Source organism: Tachypleus tridentatus, chromosome 10 (genome assembly GCF_004210375.1).
Source record: "Tachypleus tridentatus isolate NWPU-2018 chromosome 10, ASM421037v1, whole genome shotgun sequence".
NCBI classification, from domain to species: Eukaryota; Metazoa; Arthropoda; class Merostomata; order Xiphosura; family Limulidae; genus Tachypleus; species Tachypleus tridentatus.
Genome location: NC_134834.1, coordinates 181,599,125 through 181,622,160, shown reverse-complemented (window position 1 = coordinate 181,622,160; position 23,036 = coordinate 181,599,125). Strand labels below are relative to the sequence as shown.

The 23,036-nt window shown below is 36.0% G+C and overlaps 1 long non-coding RNA gene and 1 other non-coding gene across 2 annotated transcripts in view; both read left to right on the top strand.

Moving 5' to 3' along the window:
* LOC143228282 (uncharacterized) overlaps window positions 1-23,036 on the top strand; it is an 88,045-nt gene that overhangs the window by 7,691 nt on the left and 57,318 nt on the right. The window lies entirely within an intron of this gene.
* On the top strand, window positions 3,049-3,128 carry TRNAL-UAG (transfer RNA leucine (anticodon UAG)). The gene has a single exon. It is a non-coding gene; the product is annotated as a tRNA-Leu (tRNA).

Here is a 23,036-nt window from a genome sequence, read left to right as displayed (position 1 = left end):
TAAGAAATAACACACACTATCCAGGAACAAAATTTGTGTTACATAGTGTAATCGATACCGATACATCAAAGTAAAGGATATGAACAGCAGAGAATATGTGCAGTAAAGTCCAAGTGTTCACAAATTTCTGAATCTTCAGTTGAAAAAGGGTTATCATACAGCAGAATATATTATGAAACAGTCGAGGAGTTTCGTGTGGAGACTAAAACATGAAAGTAGCTTGTCTCCTTCAGAATAGGTTCTTGTATGTTTCTTAACCTGAAGATAACCTAAGAAGGTCGAAACGTTGTTCTCTCCTTATCAATAAAAGTGTTAATACCCATACCAGCCGTTCTGAGGTATATTTTTATTTCAAGTAGGTTTTTCGTCATCAAGAAGAGGTCTTCTTCTCGCACTCTGACAGGTCACTTCATTGGCATACAAGATAAAGTGGTCACTGGCATGTGAAGTTTCTCAACCAGCTACAGCCATATGTTACCAACATGCCTCTAGTGCTTTGGTTTGACCAGGAATGAATGGTCGAGATTGGCAAATCACAGAACACTCATAGCACTGCTTTTTGTTTTGTTTTTTCCGTCATTTAAGATTAGCTGATGAAAAGATTGTTGCTTAAAGTACTTACTTGGCTATGCAAAATGAGTCAAATGAGAAAGTACCTGAAAAAGATGTGTTGTATAACTCTAGTGGTCAGCTGAAATACTGTCAACCACTTCCTGATTGCTACAAGGCCAACCATTAGGACAGTCACTGATTACGATATCAGTTACTGAAGAGAAGTAGTGTTCCTTACTTTCTAAGGTATTAAGTAACATAACACTGTGAAATATACGCACTATATTTTGTAACTGTCTCTTTGTAGTTACTAGTTTGTGTGATAACATTTATGGTTGAGATATGTGTATATGGCAAAAAATACGTGTATTGTTACGTATTATAATTTATTTTGGAAGAGTCTTCGATTTATTGAGTTACGTACATTACATATTGCTATTTAAGATAACCGGAAATTTTAACTGTAATTTAGAAGTTAATTAAATGTTAATATGTATTAAATATTGATATACACAATTTTCCTTCTTAATACGAATGTATTTTAATATACAAACAACAATACAATTGATATTAATAGTTATTACAAATATTGATTTATATACAACAGTTTTACAAACTTACAAACTATACTGAGTCTTCTATCTCGTCTATAACTGAATATCTTATTAACTATCCACGTCCACGACAAGCAAATTAATTATGAGTTGATAATATCACACCCCGTTTAAGCTAGCTCGCTCGGTTGGCCTAACGCAGCTAAGAAACTGACTTTTATCGACGAAGATATTTAATTTCCTCATAAAAATACTAACGTCCAAAGTAATTCACTAAAGATGAACGGTTTGTAATATTCGAAATCCATAAATGTTTCTGTTCCAGTTCTGTACTTTTACGATTAATAAGCGTTAATCACAATTATAGCTTCTAAGACCTGTAGCACACTGACTGTAGAAAAAATAATTATTTTCTATTGTCGTGTCGGTTTTATATACCAATCACGCGAGATTCTCGAAGTTTCAACAATGTTCGAAAAGAGGATGACGATTTCGTAAAACAAATATAAATTCAGAGAACAGGTTATACTCGCGCAATACATCACATGCATCAAACTGAAACACAGTATTAAAATAAATGTATAACGACAAGTCCATCATAGTACGAATAATACACGTGTGTGAATACTCTAGTTTTAACAAGTCCATCATAGTACGAATAATACACGTGTGTGAATATTCTAGTTTTAATATTCGAATATTTAATCGGTGTTAAATTTTCATAGAAGAAGATAACAGTAATGGATAGGTTCGCGTTATGCTTGAAAGCAAATGCAGTTTTGGTCTGTTGCTTTTATTAGCGATTGTAAATACTATTTCGATAGTGTTAAAATGAAGTATTCGTGAGTGGGTAAAATTTTGAGGAGCGAATAGGTTTACTGAATATTCACTTAATATTGTTTTATTAAAAAATGGAGTTGAAATATTTGAAATTGCAGGTTGAAAGTACATAGCTGGAGGAAAGATATAACACTCGTACGTTGTTGCTCAATAGTTGGATTTACCCATGCTAAGCTTGTATTAAAATAACCTGAGATATTAGTATTAATGAAGGCTCATAATCAGAATGCTGGGGTTAACGAAACGGGCTGCAAATTGGAATATACAAGGTTCGAGCCACGACATGCTGCTGCACACATGCCACACTTTTTTCGGAAGCGTTATAGGTGTGACACTCAACCCCTCACTTACAAGTGGCTGTATAATAAGTTGCACGTGCTGTTCATTTGTAACCTTTCTTGTTGTTACCAGTTTTGAATTAGAAACGGCTATGTCTGAACCTTAAGGTATCTCAACCAGCTGTTTCGTCCATGTGCTTAGGGTTAAAAACTCCAGTACTAAATACCAGTTCTATAAACTTTTCCACTTTGTTTTGTGTCTGTTCACTAGACTAGCCGTTTTATTCACATGTATTAAAGGTTGAAAACTGCAGTACTAATTACCCGTTCTGTAAACTTTTTTGTTTTGTGTCTATTCACCAAAGTAGCTGTTTTGTCCATATGTATTTAAGGTTAAAAACTCCAGTATTGAATACCAGTTTTATGAACTTTTTATTTTCTTTTATGTCTGTTCACTAAACTAGCCACTTTAACCACATGTTTAAAACTGAAAACTCCAGAACTAAATACCAGTTCTATAAACTTTCCTATTTTGTTTCGTGTCTGTTCACTTACGTATTTATTCAGGGGTGTAGTAGATAACTAAAAATTATTTTCAATGAAAAAATAAATGATTTGTCGACTTTACAAGTCCGATTGTACGTTTTTGTAAAATGTGGTCTTTCTTCAATTCCCATGTTTATTTTCGTTCCCAAACGCATATAAACAAAATGTTTCACCAAAATAAAGTTTGATATAAAATATTAGTAATGTTTTTAATTATTTATAATTCTTAATTTCCTTTAAAATTCCTAATAAATTTATTAGGAAACCAAATTTATAACGGTAGCGTGGCCGAGCGGTCTAAGGCGCTGGTTTTAGGCACCAGTCCGAAAGGGCGTGGGTTCGAATCCCACCGCTGCCACAAGAAGTTACCTTCAGTGATTGTTTTCTTTTAAAAAAAGTGCATCTGTGTAATTTACACTTCTAATTATATTGTAGGTAGTTTGATACTTTAAACTTATATTTACATAAAATAAATGTATGTTACGTGTTTGTTTAAATGAACTGTTTTATTGAAATAAATAGAAATTAGAATAAGGGTTGTAATTCACATTTCGACAGATGTTTGAAATTACAGCTACTGAGATTCACACATCTGAAACTAAATGCGCGAATATCTTTTTTCGATTTCCTTCTCCACAAAGGTTTGTTACTTAAGTGCAAAGCCACCCAGTCGGCTATCTGCATTCTACCTATTACGGTCTTCGAAACCTGTTATTTAGCATTACAAGCCGCCACACTAACAGCTGAGTTACCCATGTAGTTAACACCAGACACCCAAGTGACGATTCATATCACTCTAGGTTTCAGTTTTCTTATGGCTTGATTTTTATATACGTATATATAAAGTAGTTCTGGCTAGTTAATTATATAAGTCTCATTAACATAATGCTACTTTCATGTTCTGATTTAGTTAGCCTTTTTTAAAAACAAATAAAAACAACTTAATAATAATTTAGAATAAATTATTAAAGTAGTTTTGCTGACGACGATTCGTGTTAAAATCAGTAGAAAACCTATTATTAAAGAACACTATTGTCCAAATTACCATAACAGTAACCTAATGTTAAAGCGCAAAGGTGACTGTCTAGACAGTTTTTTTTTTTAAATCAACGTACTTATAGATTTTAAGTCTCACACTGATCGTAACTGTATTTTGACCAAATCGAGTTGATTGACTGTTCTAATCTGATAATGTATAAAACGATACGTATTTGAATTATTTTTTAAATTTTTTAACGAAATAAAATTACACAAGCCATTTAGCTTAGAAGAACCTTGAAATTAATTAGCATCATAGACGTTTATGATAGTTATGTATGTGGCCAGGGGGTTATTTCGGGCAAATATTTAGACATCACGTGAAATTAATACGATCTAATTCTGACGATAAAGGAACGATAACCTAGAAAACAATAAAATAAACACATCAAGTAGAATATTCATAAATGTCGAATTACCAGTGAACGAAATTGTTTAGTTAACATGTAATGAAAATAGATATCCTTATGCTAAAACTGTGTTAAAAACCGCTGTTGACATATACTCAACTGGTTTTAACCAGATCGTAAAAACTCCTTGCAGGATTTTGGAAAAGTAATTTGCACACTTTAACTAAGACGATTGATGTAATCGTCTTTAGTGTACAAGGTTGTTAAACGGATGTAAATTTGTGATGAAAAGTATAGGAAACATTCTAATTTGTTATTTTGAGAGTAAACACTTCAACAGAAAGGATGAATCACTGAAAATCGCTTGGCTTGGTTTAACCATGAGTCGCATGGTTTAACACGCTTGGCCATGCCGGAGAAAGGCTGCAAACTTTGTACTGTAAATAAACGTATTACCCGGCAGAAGAATTATCACGTGGATATAATAAATCGGCGGTTTCTCTTTTTATCTCAACTTGTTTTGTTTAAATACAGAATCTTACAGAAACAGTTTGTTCGTATGAAGCGATGTCACATGGGACTACCTGCTGTGTCCATCGTGGGAATCTAACACCGGATTTTAGCGTTAATCGGTAAACATGTAACGAAATTTAGTCATTTGTGTTCAAGCATTAGCGTTGTCAATATCTCCCACTGACATCTCCTGTGTTACATTGGGCAAAAACAAGGCAAAGGCTAAAATGTTGACAGAGTTTGAACGTGGCAGAATTGTCGAGCTGCAAAAGCAAGGTCTCTCTCAACGTGTCATCGCTGGTGAGATTGAGTGTTGTAAAACTGCTGTTGCAAATTTCTTAAAAGATCCTGAGGGATACGGAACGAGAATTTCAAGTGGTCGTCCCAAGAAAATTTCGTCGGCATTGAGTAGGAGGATTCGACGGGTGTTCCGGCAAGACACCAAGCGATAGTCGAACCAGATTAAGGCCCTTACGGACGCAGAATGCAGCTCAAGAACAATAAGACGGCATCTACGAGAGAAAGATTTTAAAAACCGTAAACGTCTTCAAAGGCCACGCCTCCTTCCACACCACGAAACAGCTCGGTTAAACTTTGCTGAGAAGCACAAAACATGAACGAAACATTATAACGCCCCCCCACGGTTGAAACTGCGAACATGTTTGGTGTGACAGGGATTTAGGGAAGGTAGAAGCTGTTTTCAGCTAAGATTATTTTATTTTATTTTATTTTTCAAATGCTCCCCGCTAGTACAGCGGTATGTCTCCGGATTTACAACGCTAAAATCAGGGGTTCGATTCCCCTCGATAGGCTGAGCAGATATCCCTTTATGGCTTTGCTTTACGAAAAACACACACACACGTTTTTCAAATATGGTGGTTGGTCTGTGAAATGGGTTGTCTTTGGATCTTCTGGCGGCAGTATATTTGATTAAGTTTACAAAAAAGCTTGTTATATGGATGATAAGGCCTGGATTTATTTACTTTTTAATTTACTTATTTAATAGGTTTAGTTTGGTTTAGAGGATAGAACTGCCAAGATGGACCTGCAGGTTCCTTATTATTTTCAAATACTATGTTATTATATATATAATAAGTATTACCATAGTCTGTCCTAGTCATCACTTTATACCGTTATGGCTAATGCCTATGGTGATAGCACCCTAATGCGTTGGGGATATTCCATCTATCATACAGTATACAAAACCAGTTTAAAAGATTTATAATAGTCTGTAACAATAGTAATTATTTTATGGATAATATTTTAATTACTCAGATAATGGATACTAAGACTGGCAATTAAATATATTATTTATATTTTTCATAATAAATAAGAAAATATTTATAAAATAAAATTTCGGTCATGTAAAAAACCTTATGGAGGTGAAACATAAGAGCTCATTAGTTATTCTTGATTTATAACTAACTAGCTTTAAAAAATATATAATTTGTCCAGTGTATCCTTCAAATTTCTGGACTCATCTCGGCTTTTCCATGCTATACTTGAATAAATCTTCAATAAAAATGAAGTTGAATATGTGAGAACTATTGAGATAAAGTCTCTAGTTATCCTTAAGATTATTATATTTTGTTTAACATCTTTTTACGGTCCGGCATGGCCAAGTGTGTTAAGGGGTTCGACTCGTAATCCGAGGGTCGCGTGTTTGAATCCCGGTCGCACCAAACATGCTAGCCCTTTCAGCCATGGGGACGTTATAATTTGACGGTCAATCCCACTATTCGTTGGTAAAAAGAGTAGCCCAAGAGTTGGCGGTGGGTGGTGATGGCTAGCTGCCTTTCCTCTAGTCTTACGGTGCTAAATTAGGGACGGCTAGCGCAGATAGCCCTCGAGTAGCTTTGCGCGAAATTCAAAACAAACAAACATCTTTTTATAATGGTGGCGATTGGGAGTTTCACACAGTAAAAAATTTAGGGTGGTTTCATTTCTACTTTAAGAACTTTAAGGATAGCTGCCTTCTCACTGCCTGTAGACAGTGAAGGGCAGTAAAAACTGTGGGTGCAAGCACTTGGCTCCTTACCCTTAAATGATTTTTCACGATAACTGGGTAGTTCCTTTTATGACTTATGTATAAAACATGCCTTAAGAAATTCAAGTCATCATCTTAAAGTGGATAATGTTTGTGGTAATAGCTTCATTGTGTATATCGGCTGCAAATGGTCCATTTGAAGAAAGACATGTATATGTAAACTGAACAACAAATTGATGTGATTTGTGTGTTACAGAATTCGTGCAATAAAAACTGTTCAAAACTATGAAAAAACAAATACAAAGTAGATTTGGGAACTGGTTTTATCTCTGGCTTAAACTAGTTTCCATTCCCTTAAATACCTGCTACTGTAAGGTCCTTAAGTAATACTTAAATTCCTGCTACTGTGAGGTCCTTAAGTAATACTTAAATACCTGCTACTGTGAGGTCCTTAAGTAATACTTAAATACCTGTTACTGTGAAGTCCTTAAGTAATACTTAAATTCCTGCTACTGTGAGGTCCTTAAGTAATACTTAAATACCTGCTACTGTGAGGTCCTTAAGTAATACTTAAATACCTGCTACTGTGAGGTCCTTAAGTAATACTTAAATACCTGCTACTGTGAGGTCCTTAAGTAATACTTAAATACCTGCTACTGTGAAGTCCTTAAGTAATACTTAAATACCTGTTACTGTGAGGTCCCTAAGTAATACTTAAATACCTGCTACTGTGAGGTTCCTAAGTAATACTTAAATACCTGCTACTGTGAGGTCCCTAAGTAATACTTAAATACCTGCTACTGTGAGGTCCTTAAGTAATACTTAAATACCTGCTACTGTGAGGTCCTTAAGTAATACTTAAATACCTGCTACTGTGAGGTCCTTAAGTAATACTTAAATACCTGTTACTGTGAGGTCCTTAAGTAATACTTAAATACCTGCTACTGTGAGGTCCCTAAGTAATACTTAAATACCTGCTACTGTGAGGTCCCTAAGTAATACTTAAATACCTGCTACTGTGAGGTTTCTAAGTAATACTTAAATACCTGATACTGTGAGGTCCCTAAGTAATACTTAAATACCTGCTACTGTGAGGTCCTTAAGTAATACTTAAATACCTGCTACTGTGAGGTCCTTAAGTAATACTTAAAATACCTGCTACTGTGAGGTCCTAAGTAATACTTAAATACCTGCTACTGTGAGGTTTCTAAGTAATAATACTTAAATACCTGCTACTGTGAGGTCCCTAAGTAATACTTAAATACCTGCTACTGTGAGGTCCTTAAGTAATACTTAAATACCTGCTACTGTGAGGTCCTTAAGTAATACTTAAATACCTGCTACTGTGAGGTCCTAAGTAATACTTAAATACCTGCTACTGTGAGGTCCTTAAGTAATACTTAAATAACTGCTACTGTGAGGTTTCTAAGTAATACTTAAATACCTGCTACTGTGAGGTCCCTAAGTAATACTTAAATACCTGCTACTGTGAGGTCCTTAAGTAATACTTAAATACCTGCTACTGTGAGGTCCTTAAGTAATACTTAAATTCCTGCTTCTGTGAGGTCCTTAAGTAATACTTAAATACTTAAATACCTGCTACTGTGAGGTCCTTAAGTAATACTTAAATACCTGTTACTGTGAAGTCCTTAAGTAATACTTAAATACCTGTTACTGTGAGGTCCCTAAGTAATACTTAAATACCTGCTACTGTGAGGTCCCTAAGTAATACTTAAATACCTGCTACTGTGAGGTCCCTAAGTAATACTTAAATACCTGCTACTGTGAGGTCCCTAAGTAATACTTAAAAGCTAAAGATACGTTTTAAATTTCTTTCCGCATTTTATTTTTATCTGTTCGTCTAATTAAATGGCTAGTGTTAATTATCAAGACGAATATGGTAAGTAACAGTAACACCTGACTGATAATCTGTGTGTTCAAGGTTTTCGTCTCCCGTTTGGTTGTGTATGTTTGTATAACCTAGATGTCAAACTGTTAGAGTGAGATCTAAACAAAGCCAAGTGTCTTGTTTGGGGAAGCGAGGGAAGAGTTTTTTTTATTTGGTCGCTCATTTCCTGAGTTTATCTTTTTTTTTTTACAAAATGCATTTAAATTGCACAGATTCCATAAAAGCAGACCACCCTCCTTGTCGATTTTTAACCAGCCAAACACACGAGGTTTGTCTACTGTTTCTCTATAAATGGTAGTGAACAAGAGGTCAAGGGAAGAGGGAGAGAAATGGAGGGGGGATTCCTGGTTGTTACTAAATGAATGAGTGATCATGAAATACACGTTAAGTAGCAGTTCTACGAAATTCAGAACTTGTTAGTCACGCTTATTAGCGACGGGTGACGTCAGGAATAGGTGATCGATTACACGTGTCTGTCCACCGACATCTGAGCTTTCTGACTTATTACATCGTTTCTACATGAAGGAAAGATTACTTGCGGTTATTCAATAGTATCCGTGCTGACTTTTTTGTGATTTTTACGCGTTACGCATCGTTTTCTTATAAGATTCAGAGATGGTCTAAAAACACATCGGTCAGTCCCGAAAAAGTTGTTTTAGTTGTATCATAGTGTCCGTCTCTTCGAATTGTCTGTTTTACCTAAAGGAAATATTAACAGTTTTTGTTTTAACATTCATGATTTTTTTTTTTTTTTAACTGAGAATCTGTAATATTAACAACAGTTTGGTTTTAACAATATACAGGGTGGCCCGTAAGTTCCTACCCATCCATATATCTCATGTATACAGTGTATCTGTGTGCTGTCCCTCATTCTCGCTGCATAATATTATGCGACGCCATGTTCTGTGAGACATTTTCCTCAACATGGGCTTACATCGGCCATATTTCTCTGAAACAAAAGAAACAAATTTATAATACATGCGTAATTGAATATAACATAATAACATATGGATGGGTAGGGACTTACGGGTCACCTTGTACAAGGCCCGTGGTAAGTTTGAGGGCTTATAAAGCAGTGAGCACAGTGCGAATGGCTGGCTGATCGTGCAGCTTTGCATTTAAACAAAAACACGTACAAAATCATTGTATATACAATGTCTGAGTAGGACTACATGACTGTATGTATGTTACTCAACGTGTTTTCTTTCTTGATTTATTCGTTATCTAATCGCGAAGCAACAAGTTATAATGTGTTCTCATCTTTAGATTATTGAATGTAACATAGGTATCGAAACGAATGTTTTCACAGCGGTTAGCTGGAAACATTAAAGGACAACGTCAGACAACAAAACGACGTAAGTGTATGCGTTTCAATTTCCTTCCGTTCAGTTTTAAACAGTCATGAACAAATTAATGAAAAACTAAAGCTACAACAACACAAAATTAGCGTAATTTACCTTGAAAACTTTGCTTTCTTTAAACGACCAATCAGAATAGAGAAGTTACACTTACAAACAAACATTAGTGTTGATAAAACGAATCCATGAATATTTATAATTATCAGATACAGATAAAATACATGTATTACCTCTTAAATACAAAAATCTTAAGTCAGAACTTTTTCCACGTTGATTATTGTCCATGTTTAATCAGTCTGAGAAATATACTTTAAATCTTATTTAAGGTGCATCACAAATAAAGAAATAGATACCAAAATACGAAATATTAGTAACCAATAAATACATACACTAGTATAACGTTGACTTCTTTTGATGTTTGTTTAGTACACCTAACATTCATGTTTCGGGCGAATTTTCAACCTCGACGACATTTTATGAAATAAAAGTCAGTAGTTATCTTTATCAGTTGGTAAAGTTATTATATACAAAAATACCCCAATAATTAAGAACCCGTAGGAGCGATACAAATAAAGAAATATATGCAAGCTTAACAGGTCATCCATATCACTTTGCTGAGTCATTTTCATGGGATGTCACTCGCTAAAGCACGTGATCTGCTTGAATAGTTCAGACATCCGTGCACGCATTGAATCTAAAATTTTCACTGAAATATTTTATACAAACACGGAGAAGTCTATGAAAGGTTAAATCACTCAAACGATGCTAATTTAGAAAATGCCACAGAAATATTTACTGCAGGTCCTGAACTAACTCTCACCATTTTTTGTTTCTTTGTTTTGAATTTCGCACAAAGCTACTCGAGGGCTATCTGTGCTAGTCGTCCCTAATTTAGCAGTGTAAGACTAGAGGGAAGGCAGCTAGTCATCACCACCCACCGCTAACTCTTGGGCTACTCTTTTATCAACGAATAGCGGGATTGACTGTCACATTATAACGCCCCCACGGCTGAAAGGGCGAGCATGTTTGGCGCGACGGGGATGCAAACCCGCGACCCTCAGATTACGAGTCGCTCGCCTTAACACGCTTGGCCATGCCGGGCCTCACCATTTTTTTTTATTTACACCAGTGAATTATTAAATCACTAAAAAATTCAATAACTTTTTCTAAATAGGCCTAATAAAAATACTGCCTGACTTATCCGTCTTATAAGTAGTATGAAGGGGGTTACATAAAAAACTGACATTACGGAAATGAGAAAGAAAAAAATGTAATTTTTGAACATTCGTTCTCACTTTTAATATCTTACCCATATGTGAATTATAATAATAACTCATGCACTTAGCGAGAAGTTATTTGTTATGTGTTTGTGCCCAACGTTATTAGGTGGGGAGAAGAATTTTAAATACCTCCGGAGAGCAATTTAAAACCACAAGATCGTTTGGACGCTCCTTGTGTCTGGTTGCCTCTCTTTCCAGATTTTGGGAGCCCGAAAATAACTTTGTTTGCCATTAAGCATAAAGTTACACACTAGGGAACCTGTACTGGGGCCTTCGAGGATCTCGAAATACGATTTTAGTTAGTATTATAAGTCTGCGGTTTAGCCACTCGATTTGTTTGTTATTTGAATTTTGCGCAAAGTTGCACGAGGGCTATCTGCGCTATCTGACTCTAATTTAGCAGTGTAAGAATAGAGGGAAGGCAGCGAGTCATCACCACCAACCGCCAACTCTTGAACTACCATTTTAACAATAAATAGTGGGATTGACAGGAAATTATAACGTCTCCACAGCTGAAAGAGCGAGTACGTTTGGTGTGACGGGGATTCGAACCAGCGACCCTCAAATTGCGAGTCGAGCACTCTAACCATCTGGCCATGCTGGGTCAATTGATTCGGGGTATTACATTTATTACAGGTGTACTATAATTGATATTTTTTAGAAAACTTTTTTCACAGCTATGTCTGACCCTAGAATACTTCACGTTGTGTACTTATCAAGTTGTTTGTTTGTCCGGAAACTCCTCCCATGTTTTGGAGGTAGCGGGGTCCAACTTGGGAAGCAAACTCGGGATGAGCCCTCTTCCAAGATCGTGCTAAGGAGGGGTTAAAACATGCACGAAAGGTTACCCAGGCATGATGGTGGTCCGCGAGTAGCTTTTTCGGGGTCGATTTGCCTGAATTTGGCTTCGAATTTTTGTTCCTGACCCCTCTTGTATTCAATTTCAAGATAATGAGACCAAACCATGCACAGGCAGGTGTCCCAACAGAGTTTGTTTTGGTGTACGGTTTCCCAGTTGGGGTAGCTACAGAATTAATTAGAGATGATGGAAAACTTTAATCGTTACGTTGGATCATGGGAGACCTTTTAACCTGCAGAGGAATGTGGATATTTTACGTTATTATCTATAATGAAGAAATTTGGTCGAAATCAAATATATTAAAAATAAATATTTGTTTAATGGACTTTTTTATTTCCGCTTGCACAAAGGTACATAAGTGAGACTTACGCACAACACAAAGGTACATAAGTGAGACTTACGCACAACCGTCTATAATTTCAAAATGACAATGTAGAAGGAAAGCACCTAATGAACCCATTTTCAACTCTTGGGCTACTTTTCTCTAATCGGATAGTGGAACTTGGTTGTCACTAACAATTAAGGAGTGGAGCGTATTTCTGGGGCAACCTTACATGAACCTTGAATCCTCAGGTTCGCAGTCCAGGCACGCTAATCTAAAGTCCACACCCGGCTCACATAACTTCCTATCTTAATACATAAAAATATCTAGATTCCTGCGAAGTATGAATACTACCCTTATTTCTCACATGAACACCTAATAAAACACGACATACGTATCGTATTTCATTTCCTAAGTAATGGTTAATTTGTTTTTTTATTACTGTTGTCTATAAAATACCGCATTGTCTCAACTTAATAACAATATGCAAACTGGCGAAGTGATAACAATAATCGTGGTAAATTTTACATTGCTTTATACAACGTATCAGTTATGCAAACAAATTAATTTAAAAATCTCGCAAGATATCGCGCGAAACTGCTTATTAGGATCAAAATAATGAACACTAAACGAATTCTGAGTATGTTAGTAAACAGTTCAGTCATTCAAACTTCAATACCATATTTCCTGCGATTATTCCTAGCGCATTGTAGTTTCACTATATGTAGTAACTATAAACTATCTGCTTCAAAGTTAATGGTGTGGAATTCTGCAGCCAAATACCTCACCCGAAACTGTTAATGTGTTCAATCATTAAATCACATTCGCAGGAAGAAAGCTTTTTCTTTATGCGTAGTAATTTTGACTGTCAACTTGATCATAATCTCGCGACTCCATCTTACGGCCTTTTAAAGAAGTTTTTTTTTTTTTTTAACAGCTCTATTAAGGTATTTAGAACTATCATATTCAGTTGCACAGAGCAACAAACGTTTCTAGTAACGAGTAATCAAAGAATGTTGTCAATCAACATATGGACAGTTTTGTTGCTTATGCACATTCTTATGAATATGTTTTTTCTTAAATACAAAGGTATTTAATGGATACTTTGTGTTGTGCCCGACACTGGTGTTGAAACTCGATTTTTAGTATGATAAGTCTAGTGACTTAATACTGAACCATGGGAAGGAGAGGAGAGTAAATTGTTTGTTTTTGAATTTCGCGCAAAGCTACACGAGGGCTTTCTTTTCTAGCCGTCCCTAATTTAGCAGTGTCAGACAGGAGAGAAGGCGGCTAGTCATCACCACCAACCGCCAACACTTGGACTACTATTTTACTCGGTAAGAAACTGAACAGGCGCTTTAATTTTTACTCCTAAATAATACCACTGTGCACTAGTTTGAAAAAAAACGAATCTCTTCGGGTGCACGAGCCCTTTGAAGATATATCTATTTTAATCTTATAGAAAAACAAATTTATTGTTTATTCTTCACAGCGCTGTGATAATTCGATGTCTGATCACGATAACATTAGTACAAAAAAGTGTGCCTGTGAAGATAACCGAGCTGATATATTTATACGACAATTGTACTTGTACTCTGGTCATGCGACTGTCTCCATCTGTCCTGTCGCAACAGAATGGCGCCAACCATTCCAGGAGAATGAATGTAGTAATTGATGCAGTTTATTATTTCCATAAGTGGCCAGCCGTACTACAGAAACACATACATTTAACTTAATGGATGGTTTATCAGGGAGCCGTTTCGACGAATGACGTCTGTGTATATACAGAACACTCCCACAATCCTTTGGTAGAACTATTGCGTAAGAAGCCAAGAACATTTGTGGCGTCTGGTGCACTTTTTTTCGTTGTGTTTTTGATTGTCTCAATGAATCGGAGCCACTACTGTAAATTAAAGTTCAGACATTTAGTTAGACTGAAATGAATTAACCAATAGCTTGTTATACGTAAGATCACGTTTTTTTATTATTTTTTGTTTTTCTGTAAATAGTGTGAATTTCACGCATGTCTATATATATATATATATATTAAATCTACAAAATCGGTTTTTAGTCTGTGATCTCTTCATGTTGTGCTTGTTAAGGTTGTCTAATTATGAAAAGAAAACACCAGCACAAGTCATAAATTAAAAATAAATTACGTCCGCGAACACTCACAAAATAAGGTGAGAACCATAGTCTCACAAAGCAAGCTTCCAAGCATAAGATGATATTTGAGAACCACAGTTTGGTGACATAAGTTACCTAGTGTGAGACGATCTTTGAGAACCACAGCCTTTCAAAATAAGTGACCTAATATAAGACGATAGTTGAGAACTACAGTTTTGTAACAAAAACTGCCCTGGATAAGACAACCTTTGAGAACACCAGTCTTTCAAAATAAGTGGCCTAGTATAAAATGATACTTGAGAACCATAGTTTTGTAACATGAACTGTCTAGTATCAGAAGGCATTTGAAAACGACAGACTTACAACACAAGCTACAAAGTATAAGATGATATCTAAAAACCTTCAGTCTTACAACATACGCTATCTAGTATAAGATGATATTTGAGAACCTTCAGTCTCACAACATGAGCTACCTAGAATAAGATGATATTTGAGAACCTTCAGTCTTACAACATGAGCTATCTAGAATAAGATATTTGAGAACAACAGTCTTACAACACAAGCTATCTATTATAAGATGATATTTGAGAACCTTCAGTCTCACAACATAAGCTACCTAGTATAAGATGATATTTCAGAACCTTCAGTCTTACAACATGAGCTATCTAGAATAAGATATTTGAGAACAACAGTCTTACAACACAAGCTATCTAGTATAAGATGATATTTGAGAACCTTCAGTCTTACAACATGAGCTACCTAGTATAAGATATTTGAGAATCTTCAGTCTTACAACATAAGTTACCTAGTATAACTTAATATAACTGATGATGATTTTAAATTCGAATTAAAAAAAATTTTGCTTTTTTAACGAAGGCTGAAGAGAAACCTAATGTAATATTATTTAGACTTATTAAGTAGGTCATCTTATACTGTGTGTCGTAAGCACCAGACTCAGTTCGAAAAATGTATAGTAAAACATTCTTTAGACTCGAAGAGATGCCTTCACTTACTTTACCAAATTACCGAGAAAATACCAATCACCACAACATGTGATCCAACCTGGTGAAAGACATGTAAATCATTCTACCAGTCTCGTGATGACTTGATAAATATCTTCGAAGCTGTGCGTAATGGATGCCCGGTGTTCAGACTGTTCCACATGTTTTAATCATGACTAATTCGTCGACACTCTCTGGTGATAAATGAAGACTTGTCATTGTCGGCGAACCCAGTCAGTCTGCTTCCCTTTAGGCTAGTAGGGAAGCTGTTACGAAGTCCATTTTGCGAGTGTAAGCACTTCCCGTTTGTCCAAGTTATCCTTCCTGTTCTTCCTCCCCCTGGTATTCGCGGAGCGAGCTTATTAAATATAATGATAATTTATTAAGACAGTTTTGTGCATTATTCATAACGTTTTTCCGACGGTTTTTCAATTCGAGCCAATTAACTTTCGCGTTGTATTTCTTAAGCAGTAGTAGGTAAAGCTAAGAGGAAAATTCTTTGTACAAAACAATGTACACACTTGATGTACAGGCTTTGGAGATTAATAAAATTAAATATAACTTTATTAATTCTAATGTTAAGACGTCTAAGAATAGTAAGACACCTAAATATCTTAATTGTGGAAGATTTTATTAGTTTTGTTATGTACAAAGCTACACCCGGTTCCAAGTAGTATAAGCCCGTAGATTGTGCCACTTGGGACTTTGTGGTAGATTCTCGTACACGTTTTACATGTTTGTCCCCCGCTAGTACAGTGGTAAGTCTATGGATTTACAATGCTAAAATCAGGGGTTTAATTCCCCTCGGTGGGCTCAGCAGATAGCCTGATGTGGCTTTGCTATAAGAAAAACACAAACACACACGTTTCACAGGTTTAAGTAAATCAACTTTGATTTAAAGACAGATGGCACTCAGGTTCCTAAGGTGTCTGTTTTCTCAAACCTCGATTGAAATCAATAAGAGTATTTATTAAAAGGCTTGTTTGCCGCGTTCGACCTGCAAATACGAGAATTTGGTGTTTGCATCCCGTTGTTGCAAATACGTAATCTGCACTTTTGAGCTGTTGGTGCGCCATAAAGTAATGATGAAATAGCTTTTTTTCCATTAGACAAGAGTAGTTTCAGAGTTGGCGGTGTGTGCTCTGGACTAATTCTTTTCCCTCTAGTCCAAGTGCTTATAAATATATACATGTAGTTTTTGTGCAAGTAGTCTTGTACAAGAGAACAAGAACCTAATAAATGATAATTTTATATATATATTTTTTTATTTTCGCGCAAAGTCACACGAGGGCTATCTGCGCTAGCCGTCCCTAATTTAGCAGTGTAAGACTAAAGGAAAGGTAACCAGTTACCACCACCCATCTCCAACTCTTGGGCTACTCTTTTACCAACGAGTAATGGGATTGACCCCACGGCTGAAAGGGCGAGCATGTTTGATGCACCGGGGATTCGAACCCGGGACCCTCAGATTATTAGTCGCGTGCCTTAACTACCTGGCCATGCTAGGCCTAATGATTAGAAAAATATGAACTTTATACATAGTCCTTATTTATAGTAAATGGAATTTATATATTTTTAATTGAGGCTACAGCATTGGTACAGCTCTCAAGAACAGTAGGGGTTTACATCTTTGTATTTTGTGGCGCAATATACAAACTGGTTGTAAAACAAATATGAGTATTTAAATAACTCTCTAGGACAAAAGTGTCACACGGGCGAAATATTTTCTGTACATACATACCTAAGGAATAACGTACTTGTTTGTGCATTCCACTGGTTTCTATAATCGTCATTAGAGGGAGCCACTATAACAGTTGCTCAACGTTTTTTTTTTTTTATTACTGACAGTGATAGCACATATTACGTTACGAAACATTTCTGCATAAATTGTTCGAACTTCTGTTACAATGACTTCATTCAGTTAAGGAATGGTCATAAACCTATATCTTCAGAATGTGCTCTGTATAATTAGTAGTCTGTGTGACATGAGGCTTGGCTGAGAACCAGATTTTTCTAATTTTCACCTGGGTGTCTTATGCATGCATACCAAATATTTCTCTCTTTTATTACACTATTCGCCCTACAGACAATCTTAAATATCTGTACTGACCGTATGACTCTCCATACAGAACACGTCAACACTGATCCAGTGGAACCATTTAAATATCTGTACTGACCGTATGACTCTCCATACAGAACACGTCAACACTAATCCAGTGAAACCACTTAAATATCTGTACTGACCGTATGACTCTCCATACAGAACACGTCAACACTAATCCAGTGAAACCACTTAAATATCTGTACTGACCGTGTGACTTCGCATACAGAACACGTCAACACTAATCTAGTGGAATCATTTAAATATCTGTACTGACCGTGTGACTTCCCATACAGAACACGTCAATACTAATCCAGTGGAACCATTTAAATATCTGTACTGACCGTATGACTCTCCATGCAGAACACGTCAACACTAATCCAGTGGAACCATTTAAATATCTGTACTGACCGTGTGACTTCCCATACAGAACACGTCAACACTAATCTAGTGGAACCATTTAAATATCTGTACTGACCGTGTGACTTCCCATACAGAACACGTCAACACTAATCCAGTGGAACCATTTAAATATCTGTACTGACCGTGTGACTTCCCATACAGAACACGTCAACACTAATCCAGTGGAACCATTTAATTGCATGGTAAAAAAACAAAAACGATCAGGCAAAAATAACAGATGAAACATTGAAAATGTTTAGTCGTTTCACAAAGAAAAGTGTATTTTCCTCGTAATTTTCTCATAGTGTTGTTTTGTAAACCACGTCATTATAAAACGTGGAAGCCAATTGGTTTAAAATGATGAAGTCACTGATTGGCACCATGAATAATACACGAAAACTGTCTCGATAAATTATCGTTTGTGCTTATCCCGTGTTCAATAAGAAAAACAGGAAGTGGTTAGGCCTTATAAGAAACTCTTAACTTTTATTGTAATGGATCGTGAAGTAAAACTAACTAACATTTATCAAAAGAATCTAATTAGCCATGCTTGAAATTTACGAACTACACTCTTAAACACGTAAAAATTCACAGATAATTAAAGACTAAACCACAAGGTGATTAAATGGTTTTTTGCGTATATTTGCAAGTTGGGATACATATCATATTGACGGATACTTCACAATAGTTTTAGTTTTAGCTTCAGTTAACGATTCCGAAGAAACTATAAAGCGAAACGTTGAGTGTCTAGTTTAATAAAAACAATATTTCGGTGTTATAAGGTCGTTTACTTCTACCATTAATAAATCGTTATTTTCCTTGTGACATACAAGTTTCTTAGTGTTAAAGTACCCAGTATGTTGTTTATAGTTTGGTTTGAATTTCACGCAAAGCTACACGAGAGATATCTGCACTAGACGTCCTTAATTTAGTAGTGGACCACTCTTTTAACAACGAGTAGTAAGATAGACTTTACCGTTTTAGCGCCATCACAGCTAAAGGGCGAGCATGTTTGCTTATGACGGGGACTCGATCTCACGACCTCGAGATAACGAGCCGAATGCCTTAACCGACATGCCGGGTGGTGTTTGTTTGTTATTGTGTTGTTTTTTTGTTTTTACATTAAAACTTGAATAGTGTGATAAACAAAGGAGTTACTTAAAGCGCTGAATAACCGAATTATGTACCTATATCAAAAACTAAGATATCTACCAATGATATTATATGACTACATGATTATAATATATCTGGACAAAGAATGCGCAGAAGATTCATTTGAACTAATTTTTTTGTCTCATAAAGTGTTATTACAATCAGTTTTTGTTAATATTTAACACTCTATTAACATGTTTACACACATATATATATAACCCAACATAATATGCGTACATATGTTTGTGTATACTGATAACTGAAAAGGATTTTGGAAAATCTATGGATTTAACATTATCTAGTTTAATTTAAAATGCTCAACAGATGGCAGTGTTAGCCTGAGAGACAGTAACTTTGATGGAAGATTATTTACAAATATATTAAAAAATAAGTCCTGAATTTGAAGGATTGTAATTTAGCTATTCCTTTTAAGGGGAACAAGAAAAGAGTATCCTCTCAAAAGTATCCACACAGTTACTTATATTTTTAATTTAGAAAAGCCGTCATTAGATGCTTATTCCTCTTCCTAAGCGTTACTTATTGTACTTAAGAGAAAAATAAAATCGTATTTTTTATTGACGCACAGAATTGTAATTAAGTGGTTCATATCCATCACCTTTTCATACAATACTAATAGATGGTGTTTACTGGTGGCGGGAGTAGCTCTGTGTGCAAGGGTTGGACTGACCATTCATGGTATCAAACGTTTTAACAACATATACTGAATTACTTAACGCGCTTTTCAATTTCATAATTCTTCTGATAGTAATTTACTTCATTTGCTACAATGGAATACTGAGTGTGTAATGAAGATTATAAAACTACGAATATTTTTACACCTTGACGAAGATACACCGTGAAAGGGCGTACACGACACTTTAGAAATTTTTAATTTTTAATTTCGCGCAGTGCTACTCGAGGGTTATCTGCGCTAGTCGTCCCTCATTTAGCAGTGTAAGACTAGCGGGAAGGCAGATAGTCATCACCAACCACCGCTAACATTTGGGTTACTCTTTTACCAACGTCACATTATAACGCCCCCCACGGCTGAAAGGGAGAGCATGTTTGGTGTGACCAGGATGCGAACCCGAGACCCTCAGATTACGAGTCACACGCCTTAACCCACCTAGCCATGCCATGCCGGGCCCTCTAGCAAACACTTAAATAAAGTATTGACCAATGAGTTTCAAGGTGCAGCAAAGGTCTACACACAACTTAATATTAGTATTATCCCATGAATTCGACATGACACGAAAAGGGTACGTTAATTAAAAATCAATGCTGAACCTGACCTTTCCTTATCCAAAACATGGACTGAATTCACGACGAAAAAAGAAGTTAAATAACGAAGTTTAAGACTTTATTATGTAACGATTTATAGAAACGACAAACTTACCAAGAGCGCAGCTATTGAAGAAAACCAGTTAGTGTTTATTTCCTTTGTTTGTTTTTATTGTTGGTATTGTTGTTTGAAGTGTGTTTGCTGCAATATTTTATTATAATTAAATATGACGTTCAGTAAATTGCGCGTTTCTAAAAATAACAAAATATGATTGCACAGAAGCAAAGCCAAACCTGTTCTCACGAATGTGAGCAATTTGTACAACTTTCAATGCTTAATTATTTGCTGACAAGAAACCAAGTTGAACTGCGTATGAAAGTATGCGATCTTAGCGTTATATGTTTATTTGTTGTCTAACACAAAGCTAGACAATGGGCTGTCTATGCTATACCAACCACATGTATCGAAACACGATTTTAGTATTATGAACCTTCAGACTTACCGCTGAGCCACTGGAGTGGGTGGAAATTTTTCAGATGTAAACATTTTGGGTATATTCTCAACATGAACAAGTTGTTATTTATCAGTTCAGTAAGTTGTTCGTTTCTGGGCAGAGCTACATTGGGCTAACTGCTGTGTTTGTTACGGGGAATCGAACGCCGAATTTTAGCGAGCTAAGTTCGCAGACTTACTGCTGTCCCGATTGGGGGACAACTGTTCAGTAACTACAGGCACTAAAAGTTAAAAAGCAACTAATAAAAATACGATTTACCCTCGCTGGGGAAATATTTTTATCGCGTGATTTGCTTTTTATTAATTATTGCCCAGCACGGCCAGGTGTGTTAAGGTGTTCGACTCGTAATCTGAGGGTCGCGGGTTCGAATCCCCGTCACACCAAACATGTTTGCCCTTTCAGCCGTGGGAGCGTTATAATGTGACGGTCAGTCACACTATTCGTTGGTAAAAGAGTAGCCCAAGAGTTGGCGGTGGGTGTTGAAGAATAGCTGTCGTCCCTCTAGTCTTACACTACAAAATTAGGGACGGATAGCGCAGATAGCCCACGTATAGCTTTGCGCAAAATTAAAAAACAATGCTTCATTAATTATTAATTAATTTAACTAAACTCCTAATCATTCAAATATTTGTTTCTAGACTAGTAATTCAAATGAAGTCTTAAAAATACAATAGATTGACGACCCAGTGTGGCGTGACCTAGTAGTTATCGTTTTCCGGGTGTAAATCGGGGATCCAAGTTTCGCGTCCCGTTACCACAAGATTGCGTTTCGCGTTTTGGGGTGGTGGTGCGTTAAGTGGATGGTTGTTAAATATCACTATTTGTTAAGAGTAGCCTAAGAGTTGACGATAGGTGCTGTTTAGTAGCTGACTAAAGTCAAGCATACCTCTTAAATTCAGTAGGGAGAATGAGGGCAGTTAGACTTTATGTAGCTTTCCACAAATATCCAAATTAACTAACCACAACTAAGTCAAAGATATTGAGATTTCCTCTTTTAGACATGTCGTTGCTACCCGTGACTCATTACTAGGTACCACAGTGACAGATTATCCACACTGATTCCTGAGTAGTTTTCTGAAGTGTAAAACAAATATATAATCCTTCTTGTGGAGGTAATTATAAATATTTTTTGAATTGCTGAAAAACAGGTTCGGCATCCACATCTTAGCCGTTAAGAAATATATATATATGTACATACACGCAGAACCCTATATACTGAACCACAAAAAGAAGTGTCTTTTCAAATGGAGAATGAATTTCAAATGGAGAAAATAGGTTTTAACTTTGAATTCAATGATCGCGGTTAACACAGGGAATAAGACCTCCAATAGTCGGTAACCCCCCATAGATATGCGCCTATGAACATGGAACAAATGAAATTTATATCTGTGCATACATAACAAACATAACTAGATGCTCTTTTCGGAATGCCAACAGAATACCACTGGTTCTTCTAAGGTATGGCTACTTAGCTTCGAGCTTTTCCTGGTATAGAATCAAGCATGAAGAGCTAAGATATGATTATGATGCTTTACTTCTGTAACTCAGCTCTGGGTCTGTAGTCTTCAAGATTTCCTGATCATTGATGCTCCTGAACAGTTTGAATATTTTTCAAGGATTCAAAACACCCCTTGGTAAAACAGGATTTGCCATTCTGTCATTCCCACTTTAGAATATTCACATAAATTGTTGTTTTTTTCGAATTATAGTTATTAAAATACGATTCACCTATATATAAGTCAAGCCATTCAAATCTGTATGATTGATTATCACCCATCCCTATGTCTATGCAAGTGGAAGTGTGGCGTCCGTTACATCTTTGCTTTAACCAATCGGAATTCTTTAAAAGCTGACAAGTTTATTTTGCTATCTCTTTGTGACAGTGTGCTGTTGTATAGATAAGGTATTTTTTACACTTCCAACACTCAACTCAATGCAGCTTTCCGGAGTCAGAACATGTGGTGTATTACTTGTTCTGAATTCAGCTGACTGTTTAACTAACGGTTGGGGCCCGGCATGGCCAAGCGTGTTAAGGCGTGCGAGTTGTAATCTGAGGGTCGCGGGTTCGCAT